At 44.1% G+C, this 26,078-nt stretch overlaps 1 long non-coding RNA gene across 4 annotated transcripts; it reads right to left on the bottom strand.

Annotated features, from left to right (window-relative positions):
* Positions 1 to 1,218: 1,218 nt before the first annotated feature.
* On the bottom strand, positions 1,219 to 26,078 carry LOC135361521 (uncharacterized). Of its 4 annotated transcripts, XR_010404817.1 has the most exons (5): positions 25,674 to 26,078; positions 20,299 to 20,441; positions 16,881 to 17,079; positions 15,562 to 15,687; positions 1,219 to 1,842 (listed from the first exon to the last, which is right to left on the bottom strand). It is a non-coding gene; the product is annotated as an uncharacterized LOC135361521 (long non-coding RNA). The 4 variants fall into 4 exon arrangements; XR_010404816.1 differs by lacking the exon at positions 16,881 to 17,079 and having other exon boundaries at positions 1,240 to 1,842; positions 25,674 to 26,064; XR_010404818.1 differs by lacking the exons at positions 1,219 to 1,842; positions 16,881 to 17,079 and adding an exon at positions 1,849 to 2,806 and having other exon boundaries at positions 25,674 to 26,067.

Below are 26,078 nucleotides of genomic sequence, written 5' to 3'. Positions count from 1 at the left end.
GGCAGGGACCTTGTCCACCCTTCTATCCCCGGCTCTCATAACAGTGCCAAACTCGTAGCAAATACTTAATAAGTATTTGTTAATAAATGTTGAATATGGAGTCTAACCTAAATTCTGGCTAATAGAGTGCTTGGCCTATGCTTGTTAATGTTGAATTCAAATCTAAAGATGAGGCCCTATAACCATTTAAATGGGTATGAGCCTTGGTCAGTCTTCATATTGTGAAGAAAAGATCCCTAAGAGAGGCACAAAGTCCTGGGGGCTTCAGATGTAGCAGGAGTCAGTGTAGTTAGGGATGTTCAAAGGGGCCTCAGAAGGAAAGAATGTTTGATATATGGGTAAAATTGATTTGCTATGTGAGGCAAGTTGGCAGGTGAAAAGGATATACCCAGTGGAATTGTAGGAATAAAGGTATAGGGGCAGGAAACTGGAAAATGTATTTGGAAAATCCAGTTTGATTTTCCAACTTTGCCCATAACTTAAGGAACTGGGCTAGTTGGGTCTGTAGGTGCTCTTTTGTCATTGAGGAAATTTAAGCATGCCTAAGATGTCATTTGTTGGATTTGCACAATTCGTACTTATGGCCACATTGAGCTAGTGCCCTACATCTGAAACCTTGTATGTCCATAACCCACTTTCTGATAGTCACTTCTTTTTTATTTCTCTGTATGTTTTAAATTATATAAATAATACATGAGTACATTCTCATCATAAAAGATTAAAACAAGACAGTCAATCCAGCCATTCCACTTCTGGGTATATACCTAAAAGAATTGAAAGAAGGGATTTAAGGGTACCTGGCTGGCTCAGTTGGAAGAGCATGCAACTCTTGATCTCAGCGTCATGAGTTTGAGCCGCGTGTTGGGTGTAGAGATTGCTTAAATAAACACTTAAAAAAAAAAAAAAAGCAGGGTCTTTTTTTTTTTTTTTAAGATTATTTATTTATTTATTTGAGAGAGAGAGAGCACCTGAGGGGGGGAGGGTCAGAGAGAGAAGCAGACTCCCTGCCAAGCAGGGAGCCCGATGCGGGACTCGATCCAGGGACTCCAGGATCATGACTTGAGCCGAAGGCAGTCGCTTAACCAACTGAGCCACCCAGGCACCCACAGCAGCATTAGTTAAATACCCAAAAGGTGGAAGCAACCCAAGTGTCCATGAATGAATGAATGAATGAATGAATGAATGAACAAAATGTAATATAAACACACAAAAGAATATTATTCAGTCTTAAAAAAATGAAGTTTTTTTTTTTTTAAGATTTTTATTTATTTATTTGAGAGAGAGTGAGAGCGAGCAAGAGAGAGAGCCCAAGTGGGGGGTAGGGGCAGAGGGAGAAGGAGAAGCAGACTTCCCACTGAGCAGGAAGCCTGACTTGGGGCTTGATCCCAGGACCCCAGGATTGATCCCAGTACCCCAAGATCATGACCCGAGCCAAAGGCAGACGCTTAACCCACTGAGCCACCCAGGTACTGCAGTCATTTTGCTTTTAAGGTTTAGGTTGTGTTGGCTCCATAGTTTGTCTCAGCTAATATTCAAGTATTAGGGTGTAGTTAATCTAAACTAATGGGTTGTTTCACAATATGTGTTATTGTTTATGTGTTCAATGTGAAATTTCATTGGGTTACATTTTATTTTAAATTCACAAAAATAGATCAGTAATTCAACTCAGTAATTCAATTAGTTAGTTGAAAGTTAATTAAATCAGGATGCTGAATACTTTTAAACTCAGGGGAAAAAAAAATTGTAACTGAAACATCGACCAGGAATCCAGCGCAAATAACAATACAGTGTGACTATGCAGGGGCTGGGCCATCCACAAGCATGATGAATTATGATGAGCAGCTGAAAAAGAAAAGGGCTAATAAGAAATACAATGAGCCTCTAAGACATATGTTTTATTAAACTGGTAATCTATTTTCCCCTGTTTCCCAGTACATTAGGTTATGAAACTTGGCCAAATAGTGGCATAAAGCCAATGAAGACTTAGTGGTATTTTTAAGAAAAGCTCAGTGGCCAATCTGATAATCAAAACAAACTTTCTAGAGGAAGAGAAGCCCACAAAATAATGCTTCCTGATAAGAAGCATTATTGATAACATTTACCCCTAAAGATACGAGAAGTGGTCAAAACTACAAAGGCATCCTTTAAAGTTGCAATTTTCAAAGCCAAAACAGTGACAGGTCATATTCTTGCCAAGAAGCTTTTAAAGTCAGTCGTAACATTGATGATAAATATGCTCAGTAAGAAAGATAAATAAGCTTTTGGTAAAATTCCTTTATCAAAATATATTGTTGGGGAAAAAAGAAACTGTTGGACATTGCATAATATCAATGGCATACAAAGTGGATGAGCACATTGGCTGGAGTTGTCTGGGGCTGCTGGAGAAAGTCATCCAATCATGCTAGGCCCTGGAAACCTATCTCACCACTTTCCACTCATTTTCATTGATCTGATGAATTAGTTGCCTATTTCTGTATAACAAATTACCCCGAAACTTAGCAAATTAACACAACAAACATTATCTCACAATGTCTATGGGTCAGAAATTTGGGACCATCATAGCTGGGTGGCTTGAGCTCAAAGTTTTCCATGAAGTTATAGTTAAGATGTCCAGAGGGGCTGCAGTCTCATCTGAAGGCTTAACTGAAGGATCTGCTTCCAAGCTCCACTCTTTTGGCTGTTGGTAGGTCTCAATTATTCTTGGACTACTGGATTGAAGCCTCAGTTCCTAGTTGGCTATTGACTCCAGGTCTCCCTCTGTTCCATGCCATGTGGGCCTCTCTTTAGGGCAGTTGCAACATGGCAGCTAGCTTCCATCAAAGTAAATGATCCAAGAGAGAAAGAACCAGCTCAAGAATAAGATTACCAATGCATCCTGTTTTTGCACTGAAATTTCCACATCTCAGAAAACCCTTCAGTCCCAGGTAAAGCAGGATGGTTGGTGACTCCATCAAGACAAAAGTTGCAGTGTTTTTTTGAGCCTAATCTCTGAAGTGACATATCATCATTTCTTCCACATTCTATTCGTTAGAAATGAGTTCAGTACAGACTCGGAGGGGAATTAAGTTCTACCTTTTGTTTTTGTTTTAAAGATTTATGTATTTGACAGAGAGGGACACAGCGAGAGAGGGAACACAAGCAGGGGGAGTGGGAGAGGGAGAAGCAGGCTTCCTGCCGAGCAGGGAGCCTGATGAGGGGCTCGATCCCAGGACCCTGAGCCGAAGGTCATGACCTGAGCCGAAGGCAGGCGCTTAATGACTGAGCCACCCAGGCGCCCCAAGTTCTACCTTTTGAAGGAAGGCATTTATCAAAGAATTTGTAGGCATATTTTTAAAACCATCACATATGGAGTCCAGTTTCATGATGAAAAGAAAATATTACAGAGGAACTCAACTTTTTAACTTACTCCCTACTCAACTTATCTGCTTCCATAAACATCCCTTCCTCCTCTTCTCTTCCTCCATCAGTGAAAGAGGCATCCCTCCTCCTGTCTAAAGCTAACTTCTTCCACCTACTCAAAACCTTTCTCTCACTCCCTCAGTTTCTTCCCATTAACTTTCTCTTTTCCTAGCATATGATCATGTTCAAATAGATCTTACAAAATTTTTATGCTGAGTGTTTTATGGAGGTATAATTTACATATAGTAAAATGTGTAAATAGTATATATACAGCTCGATGAATTTCAACAGACAGACATATCCATTCATCATCTATATCTTTCTTCAATTCACTGAAAGCTGGTTTCTGCCCTTAACCCATGGCTGAAAGCCATAAAATAATCTCTTAAAATCCCTTTAGGTCCATTGGGTCCCCTTTTCAGTTTGTCTCCTGCCTCTCTGGCTTGTTGTTCTCAGTCTCCATCATGGACTCTTTAGTTTACTCCTTAAATGGAGGAATCCTGCACCACTTCTCACTCTACAATGCCTCTGGGTGATTTTCTCTGCTCTCATGACTTCAACTACCTTCCTTATGCATTCACCTCTCCAATATCTATAGCTCTGATCTCTTCCTGGATGTCAACTTTTATATCAACTGCTTCTGAACATCTCCACTTGGATGTCCAACAGACACCTCAAGCTCACTGTGTCCCAGATGTCACATCTCTCATCCTCATTACTCCCCACTAAAGACCTGTGCTTTCTCTTATGTTCCAAATCTCTATAAAAGGCACCATCTCGGGGTGCCTGGGTGGCTCAGTCGGTTAAACATCTGCCTTTAGCTCAGGTCATGATCCCAGGGTCCTGGGATCGAGCCCCACATCTGGCACTCTGCTCAGTAGGAAGTCTGCTTTTTTTTTTTTTAAGATTTTATTTATTTATTTGACAGAGAGAGACACAGCGAGAGAGGGAACACAAGCAGGGGGAGGGAGAAGCAGGCTTCCTGCTGAGCAGGGAGCCCGATGTGGGGCTCGATCCCAGGACCCTGGGATCATGACCTGAGCAGAAGGCAGACGCTTAACAACTGAGCCACCCAGGTGCCCCAGGAAGTCTGCTTCTTCCTCTGCCTCTGCCCCTCTGCACCCCACCCCCCAACTCATGCTCTCTCTGTCTCTAATAAATAAATAAAATCTTTAAAAAAAAGGCACCACTCGGGCGCCTGGGTGGCTCAGTTGGTTGAGCGACTGCCTTCAGCTCAGGTCATGATCCTAGAGTCCCTGGATCAAGTCCCGCATCGGGCTCCCTGCTCAGCGAGGAGCCTGCTTCTCCCTCTAACCCTCCCCCCTCTCATGTACTCTCTCTCTCTCTCATTCTCTCATTTTCACTCTCTCAAATAAATAAATAAATCTTTACCAAAAAAAAAGGCACCACTCAATCACAAAAGTAATTGTCATTCTTGATTCTTCCTTCTCACTCACTTGCCAAATCCAATTAGTCACCAATCTTGTTATTCTACTTTCTTAATGTCTCTCTTATTCATCCACTTTCTCCAACCCCACTGTCACTGCCTTGGTTCATGCTACTTATCCTGATTGTTGTAGTGAACTCCCAGCCAGTCTTTCAGCCTATAGTCTTGCTCCCACACCTTGCCTCACTCCAATCCTTCACACGGCAGCCAGAATGATTTATTCAAACCATAAATGTGATGATGCTACTTCCTTACATAAAACCTTTCAGTAGATCTTCCTGACTTTCAGGATATGGCCAAATTCCTTGGCATGCTACAAAAGGCATTTTGTGTTCTGGCTCCTGCCTACCTCTCCTGCTGGTCTTACTGTCCTCATGTTTGAAAGTATATAGTTCCCTGAATGCTGCATGCTCTCGCTTTTGTGTAAGCTGCTTCTGCTGCCTGGAAAGTTCTCCATCCCACCCCAAAACCTTTTATTCCTCCTTGCCTTTCAAATTAAGCTCATGTATCACGTCCTCTGGGAAGCCTCCACTGCATTTCTCCTGCCCACATACTCACCATCTAATTATGTATCTGTTGCTCTCACCAGACTGTGAGTTTCCTGGGGGCAAGGGCCTTCTTACTTTTTACCCCCAGAATATTACATGAAATAAACAATTGAAATGAATTGTCAAATGAATGAATGGAGATGTTAAGGCCTGGGAGGCTCAGTCTGCCCAGAGGCAGGTGGATCAAACCAAACTCTAAAGTTATCTTCATTCAGATAAATGGGGATGGTGGCCCACAATGTGTGCTCAAGGCTGAAAGAGGATTTTTCAAAGTAAAAAGCAGAAGACATAGCCCTAGTCCTTGAAGAATTTTCAGTATCATTTGCAGCAGAAAAAAATAAAAATAGGGGTGGCTGAGTGGCTCAGTCAGTTAAGTGTCTGCCTTTGGCTCAGGTCATGATCTCCGCGTCCTGGGATCGAGCCCCATTGGGCTCCCTGCTCAGTGGGGAGTCTGCTTCTCCCTCTCCCTCTGCCCCTCCCTTCGCTCGTGCTTGCTCTCTCTCTCAAATAAATGAATAAAATCTTTAAAAAATAAAAGTAAAAGTTGGGCGCCTGGGTGGCTCAGTTGGTTAAGCGACTGCCTTCGGCTCAGGTCATGATCCCGGAGTCCTGGGATTGAGTCCCACATCTGGCTCCCGGCTCAGCAGGGAGCCTGCTTCCCCCTCTGACCCTATCCCCTCTCATGCTGTTTCTCTCTCTCTCTCTCTCTCTCAAATAAATAAATAAATAAAATCTTTAAAAAAATAAAAAATAAAAGTAAAAGCTATCTTTATGAAAGGAAACAAGGTGTAACCGTCAGCCTATACATTCTATAGAAACTCAAGAGAGGAGGCAGAATCTTTTAGGCACTGTCAAAGGACACTCTCACCTCTCTCTCAGAGGAGACTTCCAAGGGACGCTGGGCCACAGTTGGGCCAGTATAGCAATGTAAAAGAGGAAACATAATGTCCAGCACAAACTAGAAATGGGGTTAGGTGTGGGGTGCTTCCTTCCCGGGAGCTTACGGTCTTGAGGAACAGACAGACTGAGCAAGAAATAATTGGAATGAAAAGAATCTGGTAGGAAGGAATAGGACCTAGAGAGATTAATATAAACTGTGTGGATCTGGAAAGGCTTAATGAAGTTTCCCTGCAGTGTTGAAGTGGAAACTGTGTGTCTTATGAAAATAATTCAGATATTTAGGACAGGTGATTCCGGACTAGATAAAGACATAAAGCCTGAGGCATTAAATTTTCCAAATGTGGGACTCTGACATGCTATTTTCTCTGCTCACTGGGCTGCCAATCTTCTCAACATATAAGTCTTTTAGATCCCATCCATCACAATGACATGTCTGATATTTTCTTTCATAGATAGCCTGCTGGTCTGCCTGAAGGAAGCATCTTGTCATAGAGGTTAAGTCAGACCCACCTGGCTTTAAATCACAGATCAACCACTCACTAGCTGCATGATCTTGAGTCAGTGAGTTAACTCTTTTTTTTTTAAGTTTATTTTTATTTATTTAAGTAATCTCTATACCCAATGTGGGGCTCAAGTTCACAACCCCGAGATCAAGAGTATTATGCTCTTCTGAGCCAGCCAGTTGCCCCAAGTTAACTCTTTTTTAAAAATTTGTTATATTTTAAAAAAGATTTTATTTATTTATTTATTTGAGAGAGAGAGAGAGAGAGAGAGTGCGGGGGGAGGGCAGAGGGAGAGAGAATCTCTAACAGACTCTGCGCTGAGCATGGAACCCCATTTGGGGCTCGATCTCATGTCCCTGAGATCACGACCTGAGCCAAAATCAAGAGTTGGACGCTTACCCAACTGAGCCACCCAGGTGCCCCTATATTAACTCTTTTTTTATCTTCAGTTTTCTGGGTGTAAAGTGGGAATAGAAGACCATTTAATCATTTGAATATTAAACAAGATAGTACATGTTAATAGAGCTGTTGGATGACAAACGGTAAGTGGACAATGAATGTTAATAATTATTAAAAACAAGAAGTGGGTTCAAACTGATGTCCAAATGCTCAGAAAGTCAATCTGTCATTATAGCTGAACCCTGGTTAATTGCTTCTATGCAAATCAAACGTGTCTACCAGCAAAGGCAAAGTTGACTGCATTAAAAAAACAAAACAAAACTGGGCGCCTGGGTGGCTCAGTTGGTTAAGCGACTGCCTTCGGCTCAGCTCATGATCCTGGAGTCCCTGGATCGAGTCCCTGGATCGAGTCCCTGGATCGAGTCCCGCATCGGGCTCCCCGCTCGGCAGGGAGTCTTCTTCTCCCTTTGACCCTCCCCCCTCTCATGTGCTTGCTCTCTCTCATTCTCTCTCTCTCAAATAAATAAATAAAATCTTTTAAACAAAAACAAAACAAAACTATTCAAAATAACCATGATCTTACCATTTTCTCCTTGACTTTCCCAATGAAGGAAGTGGTGGGTGGAAGGAGAAAGTTCCTGTACAACCCTGCCAGGAAGGGAAGTAGTCCAGGAGTATCAAGGCAAACCAGTGCACAGGCCACCCTGAAAGCCTCGTTCTTCCCTGGTGCCACTTCCCAAAAGGATCTGTATGGGTTTGCTGGGAGGACACATCCATCCCAGCCTCCCTTAGGTCAAGTCAGGGGCTAAAGAGATGAGACTTTCCGCCTACCAACCCAATGGCTATGGACATCAGAGAGCCTGGCTTTTGAAAGATGAAGGAGCTCTGTGTCACATAGGGTGTCAGGAAGAAATCTCATTCCCCCACATTAAAGGTGACTTTTGTGCAGAAATAGGTGACTAGAGCCACTCAAGTCTTCCTGGGAGGTTTTTTGGGAGCTCTCTTAAAAAGTCCTGGACAGCTGTAGAGGCAGCCTTCTGAGTTGTTATGTGTGTATATGCAGTGGGGGTGGGGAGACACCAATTCCCTGTTTGGCCATTCTGCTTCGGCTAAAAGAAAGGGACCCTGCTGTTGTTGGTTCTTAGAGAGGAGACAGGGTGCTGTGAATGTGGAGGTCCTGTGGGGGAAGGGCCAAGCATGGGGACAACCTTAGCCTCTCTCCTCTAACTAGGGCTTATACCTCCTCCGTCACTGATAAATTGCCTTTGGAGCTTTTGCATTTTATAATTAATAATGGGACACTGAAGGGACTCCATTTTTAGAAAGGCTCTGTCTCTGCTGTTTTTCTGTTTTTCTGCGAGGCCCCATTTATTCATGTTCTATATTTCAACTTGCATCCGAATAAACCAAAGAACCTATGTTCCCACTCCAAGGGGGAAGCAAGAAAGTTAATCATTTTCTGAGTTTGGTCCTTGGCCCCCAAACACCTGATCACATCTAAAAGGTACTGGATCCCAAACACGTTCCAGGACATTAGCTTCGAACAAACCTCATCTGCTGCTGGCATCAGTACCCCCTACCTTCCGTGATTTATGAAATAACACCTATTGTTCACCTGACACTTGCCTTCGATCGGACCTTACCCTGGATTCCTGAAGGAACATGTACCCTGAACCGCTTTCCAATATAACCTCCTGAACCCAAGCAAGGAAGAGACTCCGTCTCCTATCCTGACTCGGCCAGACACTCCGTCTGCTATACTCTATGCCTTATGCGATTCAGTAAACTCTGCTCTCACTTCCTCCTGGCTTGTGTTTGATTTCTATCCTGCACATAGCCAGAGACCCTCTTGGCTGGTCCTGTGCGACCCCCTCTGGGTCCTCAGATCCGGCCTGCCTACGTCAACTTGATGGTTTAAAAGATCCTTTGGAAATCTGTTAAGGCAGTGAATCACCACTGGAAATGTGGTTTGTGTAAATCTGGATTTGAATATAATGTTCTCTTAATGCAACCACATTCAAAAATACGATCATTAGCAATCATTTATACATGCACTCAAGTAATAAAAACATTTACCTAAAGGCTGCTATGTAGCCTGTCTTCAGGTGCTGGTGCTGAAACTCTGCATGATTTGGCCACTCCCTCCTTCATCAGTCTGATCTGACATTCCTTGCTAATCCCTCACCCTACAATGCAGGCATATGCAAACACTCGCAGCCCCAAAATATGACAGAGGGGTTATGAAGTGAGCTCTAGAGCCAAACTGCTCTACCTCTTCCAAACTGTGTGATCCTAGACAAGCCACTTTATTTTTTTTCAAATATTTTATTTATTTGTCAAAGAGCACACAAGCAGGGGGAGCGGCAGGCAGAGGGAGAAGCAGACTCCCTGCTGAGCAAGGAGCCCCATGCAGCGCTCATTCCCAGGACCCCGGGATCATGACCTGAGCCGAAGGCAGACACTTGACCCACTGAGCCACCCAGGAGCCCTGACAAGTCACTTTAAAGTTAATTTGCCTCTCTGCACCTCGGTTTCTTTACCTGTAAACAAGGACTGTGGGATCTAGGGGTTTTTATGGAGCTAAAGTGAGCTTAGAATGTAAACCATGAGAACAGTGCCTGACACTTAGTAAATAATGATCATTAGTATCCTCAGAATGTCCTTTCACTTGGAGGCCTGTCAATCCTACTACTTCCAGACCCTGTTTGAGTGTCATCTTCCGCAGACCTCTCCCCGGCAGAGTTAACACCCCTTCATTATGACCTTTATTACATGGAACTTCAATTGTGTTCAATTTTCAGAATCAAAAAGAAGGCTTCGAGGTCTGACATAATCTGAAAAGAGAATAATCACCAGGAGAGATTCTTGCTTCTATAAAGAACAGTTCGCCAAAAAACAGACCCTTCACTACAGGAACTAGTAGTTACCAGAGGGGAGGTGGGTGGGAGGAAGGGGAGAAATAGGGCATGGGGATCAAGAGCGCATGTATTTATGATGAGCACTGAGTAATGTATGGGAGTGTTGAATCACTATATCGTACCCCTGAAACTAATATCACACTGTATGTTAACTATACTGGAACGAAAAAAAAGAGTTAAAAAAAGAAAACAGAGTAGCTCATTAACCCATCTGTGTAACTAGTGAACTTGAACTGAGCTGGGGAAGGAATATTTTCAGGGTGGAGTACTTCCTGTCTTGGGCCTGCCTATTCCCAAATCGTCAACATCCTGCCTCCCAGCTCGCAACACTAACTGGGCTGCGCAGAGAATGATGCCTGATCCCAGCATTCCCTCTCACCTGAGAGGCCCCAGCTACAGGGAACCCCTTTCAGTTCCACAAAAGGCTTCTGGGCCTTCCTTAGAGCTGCTCTTTCTGCCTCCAGCATTTTCCAGCCCTCCCTTCTCCCTTTTGCTTAGCTGTTCTTCCTTCAATTTTCCTTCCTTCCTCCACCCCTAAAGCCTTCTCTTATCTCATCTCTGGAGATGGATTCCATTATTCCCCCAGGTGGCCACTCAGCAGCAGCTCAGACTTCCCCTTTCATAACACCTCCTACGTTGTCTTGTAACTATTTCTCTGGCTTTTCTGCCAAATTGGAGGTTTCACAAGCCAGGGACTATGCCTTAGAAGACTAACCTTAGGCACAGTCCCTAACCTGTAGGTGATGATTAGTAACTACTGTTAAGAGCAAACATGAATGAATGAATAAATGAATGGAAGGAATGAATGCTTGGTATCAGGCACCCACCTGTGTCACATTCCCTGTCTTTTTATCTTCCCAAGGGATTTCTGTGCATCGTGGGGCTTAAAAGAAGAAGAAGAAGAAGAAGAAGAAGAAGAAGAAGAAGAAGAAGAAGAAGAAGAAGAAGAAGAAGAAGAAGAAGAAGAAGAAGAGGAAGAGAAAGAAGCAGCATGTCTCAAGGAAAGGAAGGAAATTGACTAGGACAGTGATACCTCAAACATTTAAAATTTCACACTAGAGGGATGCCTGGATGGCTCAGTCAGTTAAGCACCTGCCTTCGGCTCAGGTCAGAATCCCAGGGTCCTGGGATCGAGTCCCGCATTGGGCTCCCTGCTCAGTGGGGAGTCTGCTTCTCCCTCTCCCTCTGCCTCTCCCCCTGCTCATGCTCTCTCTCTCTCTGGCAAATAAATAAATAAAATTTCACTAGAGATTCTCAGCATCTGAGAGTTTTCTCCCACTCCCTTCAAAATCCAGCCCTTCCCAATTGAACATGTTTTAAAAGAAAGAAAGATAAAAGAAAAAATATATAGAGAAAATGCTTTCATGCCAGAATGTTAAGTATGGTTTTCTCTAAGCCTGTATTGACTGACACCAAGGCCTCTAGCCACAGAGGCCACTGACCACTCAAAAGGAGGCTAGTTTGGATTGAGATGTACTGCAAGTGCAAGACGCATTCCAGGGGCGCCTGGGTGACTTGGATGGTTAAGCGTCTGCCTTTGGCTCCAGTCATGATCTCAGGGTCCTGGGATAGAGCCCCATGTCGGGGTCCCAGCTCAGTGGGGAGCCTGCTTCTCCCTCTGCCCCTCCCCCTGCTTGTGCTCTCTCTGTCTCTCTCTCAAATGAATAAAATCTTAAAAAAAAAAAAAGGGACACATTCTAGATCTTGAAGACTTAGCATGAAAAAAGGAATTTAAATTTTTGGCCTTTTGATTACAATGTGAAATGATAATGCTTTTTTTTTTAATGAAGTAAGCTCCATGCCCAACATGGGGCTTGAACTCAGGACCCTGAGATCAAGAGTCACATGCTCCACTCACTGAGCCAGCCGAGTGCCCCACTAGTACTTCCGATATAGTTAAAGTTTGATTTCACTTGTTTCTTTTCACTGCTTTTAATAGGCCACTGGATGACTTAAAATGCCCTTTGTGGGCATGTAGAGGTTAGTTTGCAAAGCGGGGTCAGTGGCTACCTTCTTTCTGCTCAGAGTTGCTTTTTTCAGTCCTTTTCTGGTCTGCTAGATGCCCTTGAACTCTGGCATTTTCTGCACTGCCTTTGGTGTGACCTCTGGGGCTGGGACATTGGTGTGGCAATAGGGTCTGCTCCCTGTGTCCTGACCTGTTTGCCCAGTTACTTACCACAGCTCTCGGTTTCTGTCTCTGGCCCCGGGTTGGGACCTGACCTAAGGCTACACAGTTCACTTTGGGCTATGGTTTGGTTTTGGTTTTCTGTGTTCCCTGCATGTGGGAGTTCGGCAAAAAGAAATGAGATCTGTTCTTTAGGCAGTAGTTTTGAAATCACCTATCCGAAAATATTGATAGGGGCACCTGGGTGGTTCAGAGAGAGTGCCTTCGGCTCAGGTCATGATCCCCGGGGTTCTGGGATCAAGCCCCACATTGGGCTCCCTGCTCAGCGGGGAACCTGCTTTTCCCTCTGCCGCTCCCTCTGCATGTGCTCTCTCTCTCTCTGACAAATAGATGAATAAAATCTTAAAAAAAAAAGAAAATATTGATAGATGAAAACTATATCACAAAATGCCTCAAGTTGATCACTGATCACTGTAATAAACAACTTGCCGACATATACAAACTGTTTCCCCTCTGTTCTCCTGAATTAAGGGAAGATTGATTCTTTTTTCTATGTCAAGTTATGCTTTCTCAATCATGCCAACTTTTTTTAAATTTTTATTTATTTATTTATTTAATTTATTTATTTTCAATCATGCCAACTTTAAAAGTCCATATGCTTATACAGGTGAGTGGGAAGGAGAATAACTCTAAATGAACACAAAATCTTAAGCACACACGTCTTCCAAGTCTTTCTTCCTTTCCTGGGTGCCAAGAGAAATATTCCTCCTCCTCAGTAGCTTCAATGTTTCTGCCTCTCTGTGGGACAGGGGTCGGTAAGCATTGGCACTTTGGAGTGATATGACCTAGGCTTAAATCCTGGCTCTGTCACATACTAGCAGTGTAATTTGGGGCAAGTAACTTCTCTGAGCCTCAGTTTTCTCGTCTGTATATTGGGGATGACAGAGTCTTCTGGAAAACACCTGGCCTAGAGGAGCTGTTTATTACCATATTATGCTTGCGTCATTCCCCGCTGACCTGGAGCCTCACTCCTCCCTTTCCCGCCAGCAGCTACAACCACTGCCTTTGCCTTAAAAAAATTATACATGTACATACGGGTCCACAGAGGTGTCTCTCCTGACTTTTAGAAAGAAAAATATGCCCCACTTGACTCTCTCTTTGGTTAATGTCTTACTTTCCCCTTCATTCCATCGTCAGATCTCGGATTGGGGTAGTTTACTGCTGTCCTGTTCTTTCCCTCCTTTCTTCCCAGCCATGTGTCATCTGCTCTGACATTAGAGTGATCCTTGAGATCACTTCAGTAGTGACCAGTAGGTTGGCAAACCCAGCGGTCTCCTGTGGGTCCCCATTCTTCCCGACTTCACTCAGCACTCACTGCCCCTTCTTTAGATGCTCTTCTCCTCCCGTAGCTCTGATGACCACCGGAAGGATCCGTGTCCTTATAAACTCACCAGCTCTGAGGAATCCCTGGCAATCTCCTCGCCTCCTCTACTTCCTGGCTAGCCCCCCTGTGAAATGCTCGGTCAGGTCAGCCGGCCACTTGTCCCCTGTCCTCAGACCTCCCATCAGCCTCCACCCCCCGCCCCTCCCCTCCCCCTCGGGTGGCATTCCTCTGCGCAGGCCTGCCTGTGGTTACTTGGGAGCCAGCACCTGCAGCCACACCACCGTCGACTCCTCCCCTCCAGCGCACAAGCGGAAGTGGCTTCCCAGCTAAAGCCAGACCCTCCACCTCTGCCCTAGAGCCCTCCTGTCTGCCTTCTGGGCACCTTTAGGGGAAACAGCAGATCATCGGTGATTTGCCTTTAGCCTCTCCCACTCCACTATGTCCTCCCCGCAGCATTTAGGATCTCACCCATTCCTTGCCCTCACTTCCCCCTCTAGTTACTGCCTTCTCTCCCCTCCTCCATTTTAGCCAAAGCTCTTGAAATCAAGCCCATGCTCTCTGCTTCCTCCTTTTGCTCTCCACTCTGGTTTCTGCCTTAAGGCTCTGCCAAGGGCTCCCTCCATGCCTTGTGCTTTATTGGGATGTGGGATTCCCTTGATGATGAGGGTGGTGATAGGGCTGTCTCTGTGAAACACCTGCAGAGTACAGATGGATTTCACAAATTAGCCAGGGTCATCTGGCAGGGGTTTGCGACCAGACACTTGAGCACAGAGTTGGTGCTCAACTCACCAACTCTGTGCTGTTGACCACCATGCCACACTGTACTCCATGCTTTAAACTGGATGGTGTGGGCGCCTGGGTGGCTCAATTGGTTGAGCGACTGCCTTCGGCTCAGGTCATGATCCTGGAGTCCCAGGATCGAGTCCCGCATCGGGCTCCCTGCTCAGTGGGGAGTCTGCTTCTCCCTCTGACCCTCCCCCTCTTGTGCTCTCTTTCATTCTCTCTCTCAAATAAATAAATAAAATCTTTAAAAAAAAAATAAACTGGATGGTGTGTGTGCCCAGCACTAGGCACGGTGCCTTGCATCTAGTAGGAGACACATCAACATATCTGAGTGAATGAACACATTCTGCCATCACAGTTCAGGTTCTTCATCTCTCGCTCTTAGAATAGCCCACTGATCAGGGCGCCTGGGTGGCTCAGTGGGTTAAGCATCTGCCTTCAGCTCAGGTCATGATCCCAGGGTCCTGGGATGGAGCCCTGCTCTGCGGGGAGCCTGCTTCTCCCTCTGCCCCTCCCCCTGCTCATGCTCTCTCTCTCTCTCTCACTCTCTCTCTGTGTCAAATGAATAAATAACATCTTAAAAAAAAAAAAGAATAACCCACTGATCAAAGGTTCTTAAAAAGTGCAGGGGCTGGGGCGCCTGGCTGACTTGGTTGGTGGAGCATGCGACTCTTGATCTTGGGGTCATGAGTTTGAGCCCCACATTGGGTGTCCAGATGACTTAAATAAAACTTTTTTTAAAAACTTAAAAAAAAAAAAACAAAAACAAAGAAAGTGCAAGGGCTGAGGTTTATGTCTATTTTCTGAGAAAAGGCCCAGTTTTCATGAATTTTTCATTGGACTCTGGGTCCCCCCAAAAAAGTTAATAACCTCTTGATTCATTCATTCCTCTATCTTTGGTTTTATTTTCCCCAACCTCCTCCCTTACATCCCGTACGCTGCCATTAGATGACTAGATTGTCAGTGTTTTATTTTAATTCTGTCGCTGATAAAAACATAAAAACGAATAACCTGCCTGCACCGAAAGTGGCCTTGAGTGCCTCCTCGGAGGGCTGCCTCCAAGATAAAAATCAAACACTTTGGCTCAACAGCTAAGACTTTAAGTAATCAAGCCCCAGAACGTTTTACCAGTACTATCCTCCATTTGTCTCCTACCTGAGTCTTCTGTTCAGTCAAACTGAAGTCTTGTACCTTTAAAACTTCTGTTCTGACCCACCTTTCAGGAGTTAGTTCAACAGTGATGTGTTACATTCCTGATCCAAGCCAATACTTCTCCTGGAGCTGGGAATACGGGGATGACAACACAATCCTTACTTTCGAGAAACTATCCGATTTGGGAGACATTCGTGAAAACAAAATCCCCAAAATATGGGATAATAAACTCGTGGGAGTTATTCCTGCTCAGAGGTGGGGTGGAACTGCCAGAAAGGAGACTTTCTCAGAGCTAGATGTGTCTGTATTCTTTACATGTTCCTTTTACAACAAACGTGCTTTAATTTTGTAACCAGAAAAAAAGGTCTTATCTGGTAAAGACTGTGATTAATTCAATTCTGAGCACCTGAGTGCCAAGGGGAAAAAACCGATAACTGTCCAAGAATTAGTAAAATTAGGGGTGCCTGGCTGGTTCAGTTGGTGAAGCATGTGACTCTTGATCTCGAGGTTGTGAGTTCAAGCCCCACGTGCGGGGTAGAGATTACATAAATAAAAATTTAAAAAAAGAATTAGTGAAATTAATGAGGAAAGGACAATCAACCAATAGAAAAATGAGCAAAAGCTAAGAATAGAGATTTCCCAGATGATGAAACATTATGGTCAATAAATATATGAAGCCCTGTTCAATCTCATGAATCATCAGGAAGTACAGATTAAGACCACAGTGAGATTCCATTTGATACCGTTTGAGTGGTGAAAATTAAGAAATCTGACCATACCAAGTGTCGGAGAGGATATGGAGCAATAGGATTCCATATATGATGTTGTTGAAACTATGAATTGGTAAAAAGCACTTTGGTCAACAGTTTGGAATTATCTTGTAGAGTTGAAAGGTGACTTAGCCTTTGACCCAGCATTTCTACTCCTATATAAATACACAAGAGAAATTCCTGTACCTGTGTGTACCAGTGGGCTTTACACAAATTTTCTTAGCAGCACTTTTGCAATAGCAAAACCCTGCAACAGTCCGAACGCTCATTATCAGGACGTTGCTGTATTAGTTTGAGTTCCTCAAAAGCAGAGACTGGGTCAAGGACTTGGGTGCAGGTTGTTTATTTGGGAAGTGATCTTAGGCAGTGGGAGTAAAGGACAGAAGGATGAGGCAGAGGAGGAAGAAAAGCTGACTCGGGGCATGTGATTCTATGGACGCCTTTGAGAAGCATACAAAATGGCTCCCAGAATTGTCCATCTGAAGGATGGGAGCCTGGGGCTTTTATCCTTTGGCTCACATCCCCCATTAGTTGAGGGTTAACTCTCCTTACCGTCAGGCTGTGCCTGAGGAGGTGCTGAGAAGTTCTTGTGGCAGAGAAGGGCCTGGAGCAGAAATTGGAGAAACCCAAGGCCCAACACGAACAGTAGGAGTTGTCAGTGTTTGGGAGCTCCCATGAAACTGGCCATGATGTATTTGGCTAAAATCAGAGGTGAGCCATGGGGAAGAACACAGGGTACCAAGAGCCTCTGCTGCAAGGGGCAAAGTAATATTAGTGTATTCACACTCTAGAATAATCTACAGCAGCCACAATAAATAAATTCAGCTACTTGAAGCATGCCCGAGATAAATCTTAGCAATGCAACATGGAAAGTGAAAAAGAAGTCCCAGGATTGGGGCACCTGTGTGGCTCAGTTGGTTAAGCATCTGCCTTCAGCTCAGGTCATAGTCCTAGGGTCCTGGAATTGAGTCCCGTGTTGGGGTCCTGCTCAGTGGGGAGCCTGCTTCTCCCTCTCCCTCTCCCCCTGCTTGTGCTCTCTCTCTCTCTGTCAAATAAACATAATCTTAAAAAAAAAAAAAAGAAGTCCCAGGATATTATGTAGGGAATGACACCCTTTAATAAAGAAAGCAACTAAAATACATGTGTTGGGACTATGTATGTAGGTTCACATGCACAAGTATATACTTATGTGTATATGTAAATATATAGACATATATAAATTTCTAGAAGTTAAACTTTTTCTGTGTACTTGAATTCTAAGGGAAAAAAACTCTAAAGGAACATTAAGAGAACACATAAGGAAATCCTGAAAATTAATGAGAAAATGATAAAACAACTAATAGAAAATGGGCAAAAAGATATGAACAGATATTTCACAAGAGGAAGTATATAGAGCTAGTAGGGACGCATGAGTGGCTCAGTCGGTTGAGCGTCTGCCTTCAGCTCAGGTCGTGATCCTGGGGTCCTGGGATCCAACCCCACATCAGGCTCCTTGCTTGGTGGGGAGCCTGCTTCTCCCTCTGCCTGCCTCTGTCTCTCTCTCTGACAAATAAATAATAAATAAATAAAATCCTATACATATATATATAGCTAGTAAATCCTACATATATGTATATATAGCTAGTAAAGATATATAAGCACCTTCAATCTCACCTTTTTTAAAAAGCAAGACTTTTAAAAATTTTTATAAAGCTAGGGTAATTTTTATAATTGAAGTTGACACACACAATGTTACATTCAGTTTCAGGTGTACAACACAGATTTGACAACTCTACTCCTTATGCTGGGCCCACCACAAGTGTTGCTACCATCGGTCAGCACATAAAGCTACTACCAAACTATCCACTATATTCCCTACACTGTACCTTCCATCCTTGTGACTTATTTATCCCATAACTGGAAGCCTGTATCTTCCATTCCCTTTCACCTATTTTGTCCATCCCCCTCCTCCCCCTCCCTGCTGGCAACCTTCCGTTCTCTGTATTTACTGGTCTGCTTCTGTTTTTTGTTTGTTCATTTGCTTTTTTTTTTTTTTTAGATTCCACATATCCATGAAATCAAAGCTAGGGCAATTTAAAAATTGATTTAAAAAAATATTTTTCTAGATGAAAATATTTTTAGAAGCCAGAAAATGATAAACACAAGATTCAGCATGGGGTGTGTGTGGGGGGGAATATGTGTAAGTTGTCAATCCTAGTTTTTAGGGGGGGGTGATTAGTAACAAAAGAGGGTCATACATGTACCAATAATGTAGGATTCTGACCCATGGATTATATTTAAAGATTTTATTTATTTATATGAGGGGGGAGGTGCAGAGGAAAAGGGAGAGAGAGAAGCAGACTCTCCACTGAGCATGGAGCTGGATGAGGAGCTCGATCCCAGGACCCCAAGATTATGACCTGAGCTGAAGAAATATAGGGTAATAGCCAATAGGGGAAGAATTTCCCATGCTCTGGTCTAATTTTTTTTTAAATTTTATTTATTTATTTGAGAGAGAGAGAATGAGAGACAGAGAGCATGAGAGGGAGGAAGGCCAGAGGGAGAAGCAGACTCCCTGCTGAGCAGGGAGCCCGATGCGGGACTCGATCCAGGGACTCCAGGATCATGACCTGAGCCGAAGGCAGTCGCCTAACCGACTGAGCCACCCAGGCGCCCCTGCTCTGGTCTAATTTAGCTCCTGTATCTCCTTTTAATCTCTTCCAGAGCTCAGTCTCCAGCTAAGTATTTGACCAAAAAATAAAATGTGCCTCAACCAAATGAGCCACCCCCAGGTGCTCCAAACCCAGTTCTGTTCATCTTGAGATCTAAGAAATAAGATTATATGGTATGATAAATGTATTCATAGGTACCTATAAGATATACTGATAACACGAAAGAGGGAGCTGGGAGATGCTCCCTCACACCTGGGAAGGTCAGGGGAGCTTGACCAAAGAGGTGATTGCTAAGGGGTTTAGAAGAATAAAGAGGGGATTGCCAAATTCTGGTGAAGGTGGAGGGTTTGGGAGGGTCCTCCAAGTGGAAAGAGCAGCATGAACCAACATACAGATGGATATGAGAGACAGTGTGGCATGGCCGGTAAACTGCAGATAATTAGTGTGGGCAGAAGAGGAGAGTGGGAGAGGTAGAGGCATGTGATGGACAGAGAAGATAAGAAAAGGTCCATGATAAGGTTAGACAGTATTCCACATTGCAGGCAAACAAGACCTTTGGAGGATTTTAAGCAGGGCACTGACATGATTCATTTCAGGAAGATCCTCCCCACAGAGTGGAGGACTGGTTGGAGGGTGCTGGAGGGAGGAAGGTATTATGATCTTTGTCCAGGTGAGAGATACACAAGGTCTAATTTACTCAGGAGCTCTGGGGTGTGTGTGTGGGGTGGGGTGGGGTGGGGAAGCTGTGTGGTCTAAATCAAGAGGTTTTTAAGATATAGAATGGGCAGAATTTCTTTCCCTGCTCTCCCACATTTTTTTTTTTATAACACTTATTCCTTGACATATTTACTTATCTACGGTCTGTCTCCCCCCACCAGGATGTAAACTGCAGGACAGCAAGGATGTTAATTTTGTTCCCTCCTCAATCCCCAGGGCCTAAGAGTTCCTGGCACATGATAGGTACTAAGCAATTATTTGTTGAACACATGCAGTTTATCTAGGAAGGAGAAATACAGGGTAATAGCCAATAGGGGAAGAATTTCCAATGCTCTGGTCTAATTTAGCTCCTGTATCTCCTATTAATCTCTTCCAGAGCTCAGTCTCCAGCTAAGTATTTGACCAAAAAATAAAATGTGCCTGCTTCTGTCTCTCATCCTTGTCTCAGCCTCAGTTAACGATCTTTCTTGTTCCCACCACCTACTCTGTCTGCTCTCCAGCTACCTCCACTTCTCCTCTCTGGAAACCCTGGTTTTCTGGATTCCCTTAAGATCCTTGGCCATATGCTTCAACAGTTCTCACATTATTCTATGATCACATACCTGCTAGATATTCTGCCTTTGTCTTTCCAGATCCACCTTCCATTTTTTTCCAGAGGTTAGCCTTGATGGACACTGTCACCTGGGCTCACTTCCACTTAGGCTTCCTCTTGGGTTCAGCCAGTGGGGGAGGTACCACAGGAGACCTGAGGGCACGAGAGAGAGGTAGGGCTGTATTCCTGCAAGTTCCTATTGGCTCTCTCTTTCCTGCAGCTATTGTTCTCACTTAGTCTATGGCTGATGATGCAGATTTTTTTTTTTTAAAGATTTTATTTATTTATTTGACAGAGAGAGACAGCAAGAGCAGGAATACAAGCAGGGGGAGTGGGGGAGGGAGAAGCAGGCTTCCTGCTGAGCAGGGAGCCTGATGTGGGACTCGATCCCAGGACCCTGGGATCAGGACCTGAGCCGAAGGCAGACGCTTAACGACTGAGCCACCCAGGCGCCCTCTCCGCAGATTCTAGGCCTGGGGTGCTTCACTATCCCTTGTTGGTTTCCCTCAACCCTGCCTGTCTCTTTGTACACTGTCCCTTCATTAACTCCCTTCAGTTACACATTTTGAGCAGGCCATCTGTTTCCTGCTGATCTTGGCTGATACAAAAGCAAAAATACAGAATTGTATCTTTTTTGAAAAGTTGAGATATGATTCACAAAATTTACCCTTTTAAAGTATACAATTCAGTTTCAGGTTCTTAGTGTAGTGGAACAAATTGTATCTTTTTCTAAATAATATGTAATCAGTAAGTTAAACAATGTTACATGCCGTAAGTTACTCCAACTTTCACTACCACAAATAAGGCTACAGTAAATATTGTACATGTGGCCATTCTCTTTGGGGGAGGGTTATTTCCTAAGGAGAAGTTTCCAGGAGTGGTACTGATGAGTCAAAAGGGCCACATCTCTTTTAAGGCTCTTCAGAAGTATGGTCAATTTCTTCTTAAAGGGGTAATGCCAATTCACATCACAGCTTTCTCTGAATGTATCAATTACATCATCTTATTAAGACTGGAAAGTGTACAAGGGATGTATATTTTGCTAATGCAGTATGCGATGTTACCATTTGAATTTCTTTGATAGCCATACCAATCTTAAGTCATTTAAAGCCATGTTTAGCTAAATGGGAATGGAGGGACAGTGATTTTGAGGGGATTATAAAATGGATAAATGATGGAAGAAGAAGGTTAAGATATATGCACACAGAGTTGGCCATACTAGTCTAATGAGCATTAATGGCTCTCTTTTAATGGACTCTCTGGAATCAACACTTTCTATTCCCTCCAATTAAACATACTGACTACTACCCATGACCTACTGAATGCTTTCATCTCTGGAATTCCTACACACTTCTTCTTACCAGTTGAGTTAGATGCCTAACAAGAGTCTGTTGTGTTTGGTCCCAAACCTCCTTATGACTGTATGCCAGAGTGTAATTAATTTAAGTTACACAAACTGATGAAACATAAGCATGAAAAGAAAGAGTTGTTTCTATGAAATGTCAGTTGAATGCTCTGGAAATATTAGCTAACAACCAGTTGAAAATTACTGTCAAACCCGATGTGGGTAAGACAATTACAAAGGATTTTTTTTTTTTTTTTAAGAAGAAGCCTTCCCTTACACCACTTTGCAAGAAGTTTTAAGTCCTTAGTCAACTTTAGAGAAACAAATTAGAAAGCACAGAAAATATACCGTTGATAGGATTTATGTAAGAAAGGGCTCAAGAACACTCTAATCAGTCACTCTTGCTCTAAGAAAAATTTTGGCCTCACATCAGAAGACTGGCAAATGGGTGTTCCTTCTAGGGTTTTTTTGTTTTGTTTTTTTTAAGATTTTATTTATTTATTTGAGACAGAGAGCATGAGAGGGAGGAGGGTCAGAGGGAGAAGCAGACTCCCTGCCGAGCAGGGAGCCCGATGCAGGACTCGATCCCGGGACTCCAGGATCATGACCTGAGCCGAAGGCAGTCGCTTAACCAACTGAGCCACCCAGGTGCCCTCCTTCTAGGTTTTAAGTGACAATGAGATGTTAAGGTATGGATTTGCCATTTTTTTATAATTCACTGCATTAATATACTTTTCTGTTCAACTGCCTAACTATTGGGTCAGATCCAATTTGTTTGGGCAGGGATAGATCCTTATTCCCTAACTTTTTTGTTTTGTTTTGTTTTCATAGGAGGGCAGGTAGGAGAGAATTTGTCCTGGACTTACCTAACTGGTGAATTTGGATCTGCCTGCCCTCAGAGAGAGTGAAATCTTCTCTAATCAGACACAGTTAAATTTGCTAGGCCCCTTCAAGGGGGAGGTCGCAGTTTTGGGGGAGATCATTTTAATTCAGGGAATATTAAAAAGCCTCCCGGTCATCAGCCAAGCCACATTCTTGAGTTCAGCTCTGTTGGTGATAGAGTTGTATTTTCCTCTTCTCATTGGTTCTGGATTTAGAAGAAAGGGATGGTACTGACTGTCCCTATCATAGTCCAACAGTGGTGGATAAGATAGCTTCTATGTACTGTCACAATCAAGATACATTATTTCCCCTTTTATTTTAGTCTTTGATTCTGTTCATTCAAACGAAAAGTTGTCTCTGGTTTACAGGTGGTAGTCCAGCCTTGTCTGAAGTTCAATCTGCATCTCAAGATAAACAAAGAAGGAAACATTTATGGCTCCTGAGAAATATTGATATCAGGAAATATTTACTAAGAAGGGAAGAGGAACCCAAACATGGCTTGTGCCAACCCTTCTATCCCCACCCCACCATATCCCGAGAGACTCTTGACTGTCCTGTTGACTTCTGGGACAGGTAAACATGGCAAACTTAAGGTCACAGTCTATATGGCTACTTAAATGGGAACTGTAAACATAGCAGGGAATACTCTAGCCACTTTTCAGTGTCCTTTGAGGCATTTTGTAATCCCTATAGTGGTTCATAAAATCAATGTAGTAGGTCCTGACCAGTGTTTAAAAAGAAATAAAAATAATCGAGTTTAAAGTATCAGCCAGCAGTACATAAGAGTAATACTTCATGAAACTTGCGTCTCAGAGGTGTATTTATGTACGTGCATGTGTATATTCTGGGTTGAGATGTGCAACATATTTTGTATAGAGGGTCACTGTCAAAAAAGTTTGCCAAGAATATTATTCAGCAATAAAAAAAGAAGGAAATCCTGCCATTTTTGACAACATGGATGGATCTTGAGGGCATTATGCTACATGAAATAAGTCAGACAGAGAAAGACAAATACTGTATGACCTCACTCATCTGTGGAATCTAAAAAAAGCCAAACTCACAGAAAGTTGTTAAAAAAAAAAAAGCACTGGTTTAAGGTACACATTTCTTCTTCCTCTCGTCCTCGCTCTTTGCTAATCTGTTCTCTCTGAAACTCTGGTGCCTTGTGAATAAAAATTGTAGTTATTGACAGGCAGAGAAGCCAGGGCCAATTCTCATTCTGTAAACAGTTGGAATGAAAAACTGTTGTCCCTACCTCACTGCTCTGAGTCAATCAAATATCCAAATATCATCAAGTTAGAAGGGCTGAGATCCAGAACCTCATTAAGTAAGAGGTTACAGGAAAATTTACTTTAAAATTTATCATCTGCACAGTTCAAGCTCCAGGGGTTCTTCTTAACCACAAATTACAAAGGGTTTAGCTTGGTATTCGGGACCATCACCCCATCTTATTTTTCCGGACTGAGTCTCCTACTTTTCTCCACCTCAAATCCTACACCTCAACCAAACTGACCTCTGGTGTTCCCTGAACACTCCCTCCATTTCTTATTTTGTGTCCTTGATTGCAGTGTTCCTCCTGCTGAGGGCAGCCTCCCCAACTAGCCCATCTCTGCTGACCTAAGTCCCTTCCATCCTTCAAAGACCCATTTGCAATTTCCTTTCTTCTTGATTCCTTAAAAAAAAATTTTTTTTTTTAAAGGAGGCTCCATGCCCAACGTGGGGCTTTAACTCAAGACCCTGAGATTGAGTCACATGCTCTACCAACTGAGCCAGCCAGGCACCCCTCCTTTCTTAATTCCTAACATCTCTTGTCAACTCCATAAAGATCTCTTAAAAATTACCTTTCTTAAAAATACTTTAAAATATCATTTCCCCTGATTTAAAGAGAAATATTAATGTCCTATGAAAATAAGAAAAGGAAGAAGTCACAGAAGAAAATAAAAATCCAATTTATCTAGGCATGATATCTGTGATATGCATAGTATATTTATATAAGCTAGTATTATATCATCTTACGATGTGCTTTTCAATTACAACTATTTCCCATGTCATTAATCTTTTCCTTCAACAAGATTTTTAATGGTTACAAATAAACTATAATTTAACAATCATATAACATTGGGTACTTTGTTTTCACATATGGTGCTATATTTTGGGGGAGCACAAATGGGGTGGTATCCAGGATACAATGACAAATTTCCTAAAATAGCATAATAGAATATTGGGAATACAAAATTGGGGCCAATAGGACGATTAGGAGAAATGTAAGTTTCCCTGTGAATCTTTGGAAACACTGGCAGGTATGCTGGCTTTCCCACTTTAAGAGGAATAGGGGTTTGAGCCGACTGCACTTAAGTTTTAAAGGACAGTAACCCCAGAAGGCCTACGGATGACTTTGGGGGTCATCTAGGCAGCTGATCCAAGGAAACATGAAGGATCAGTATGTATGCCTCCCCATCTCAAAATATCTCCATCCTTATGCATCCTTTAATTCTTGTAGGAAGAGGTGTGCCTCTTGTCTGATTTCTTCCTCCCCCTCCGCCAGCCCTATCTCTCATTGTCCTTTTCGGAGATCTTGCACCATGAATTATCCCATCTCTCCTCTCTTATTCTCTCCTCTCAGCTGCTTTATTTGAGAGCTCCACCTCATATTGGGGGGCGGGGGAGGGATAAAGCAATCACCTCTCTCTCCTTTCCTCTTACTACCCCTCGAGCTACAGGCCTCTCTGGTTCACTTCCAAACTTCTGAAAAGATCACCCTTCACTGCTTTCAGCGCTTCACGCACTTCTCACCCAAGGGCTCAACTCAGCTCGCTGCCTGGCGCACAGTCGGCCCTGGCTGAAAGTTAGTTCCACCCTCTTGCAAATTGGCATCTCTTTCCTGGTTCTTCAGAAGGAATTTCTCCACGGTCAGCGGTGGGTGCCCACTGTCAGGCACCAGGGCCTCGCCTGCGCGCTCCCACACCCTGACCGAGCACCTTAAGGCCGCCTGCTCCCAGGTGCGCTGGGTTCTCGGAGAGTCCTGTCGGCCACCCTCCGGGCCTTCTGCCCGCCTCTCTGCTTTCTCACCGTGCACGGTCAGAGCTCCCCCCGTCTCTCAAGAGATCTCCCAGGCTACCCCCGGGAGGCCCTGGTTGCCGGTCGTCCGCTCTGCTCACCGCGGGTCTCACGGTGCTCCCGAAGGCGACACGTCAGAGGGCCCCCCGCCTCCAAGCCTGCGAGCAAGTCCCCGAGGCCGGCAATGACCAAAGGCTCAGGGCGCACCCACTAAGTGCCGGGCCCGGCCACCTCTGCCTCCTTCCACCTGGCAGCCTCTCGCTAGGCCCCACTACGTGCCAGACCGAAGCGACGAGGGCGAGTCCCGGCTCCCGAGGCGCTCGCCGTGCGCTGGGGCGAGACGGCGCCGAGGCAGCTCGGGTGCCTTTAGCGGGAGCCGGCGGCCCCTGCCCAAGGCCCCCGCCCGGGAGGCGCGGCGGAGGCCGCGGGGCCCGCGCGCTCGGCGGGGCGGGCGGGGCGGGGCCGGGGGCCCGGCCGGGGCGCGCGGGGTCGGGGTCCGGCCGCGA

Source organism: Mirounga angustirostris, unplaced genomic scaffold, assembly GCF_029215605.1.
Source record: "Mirounga angustirostris isolate CCGP_5_RB_7025 unplaced genomic scaffold, mMirAng1.0.hap1 SCAF_9, whole genome shotgun sequence".
NCBI classification, from domain to species: domain Eukaryota; kingdom Metazoa; phylum Chordata; class Mammalia; order Carnivora; family Phocidae; genus Mirounga; species Mirounga angustirostris.
The sequence above is the reverse complement of the archived record's forward strand: the minus strand, read 5'-3'. Positions and strand labels throughout refer to the sequence as shown.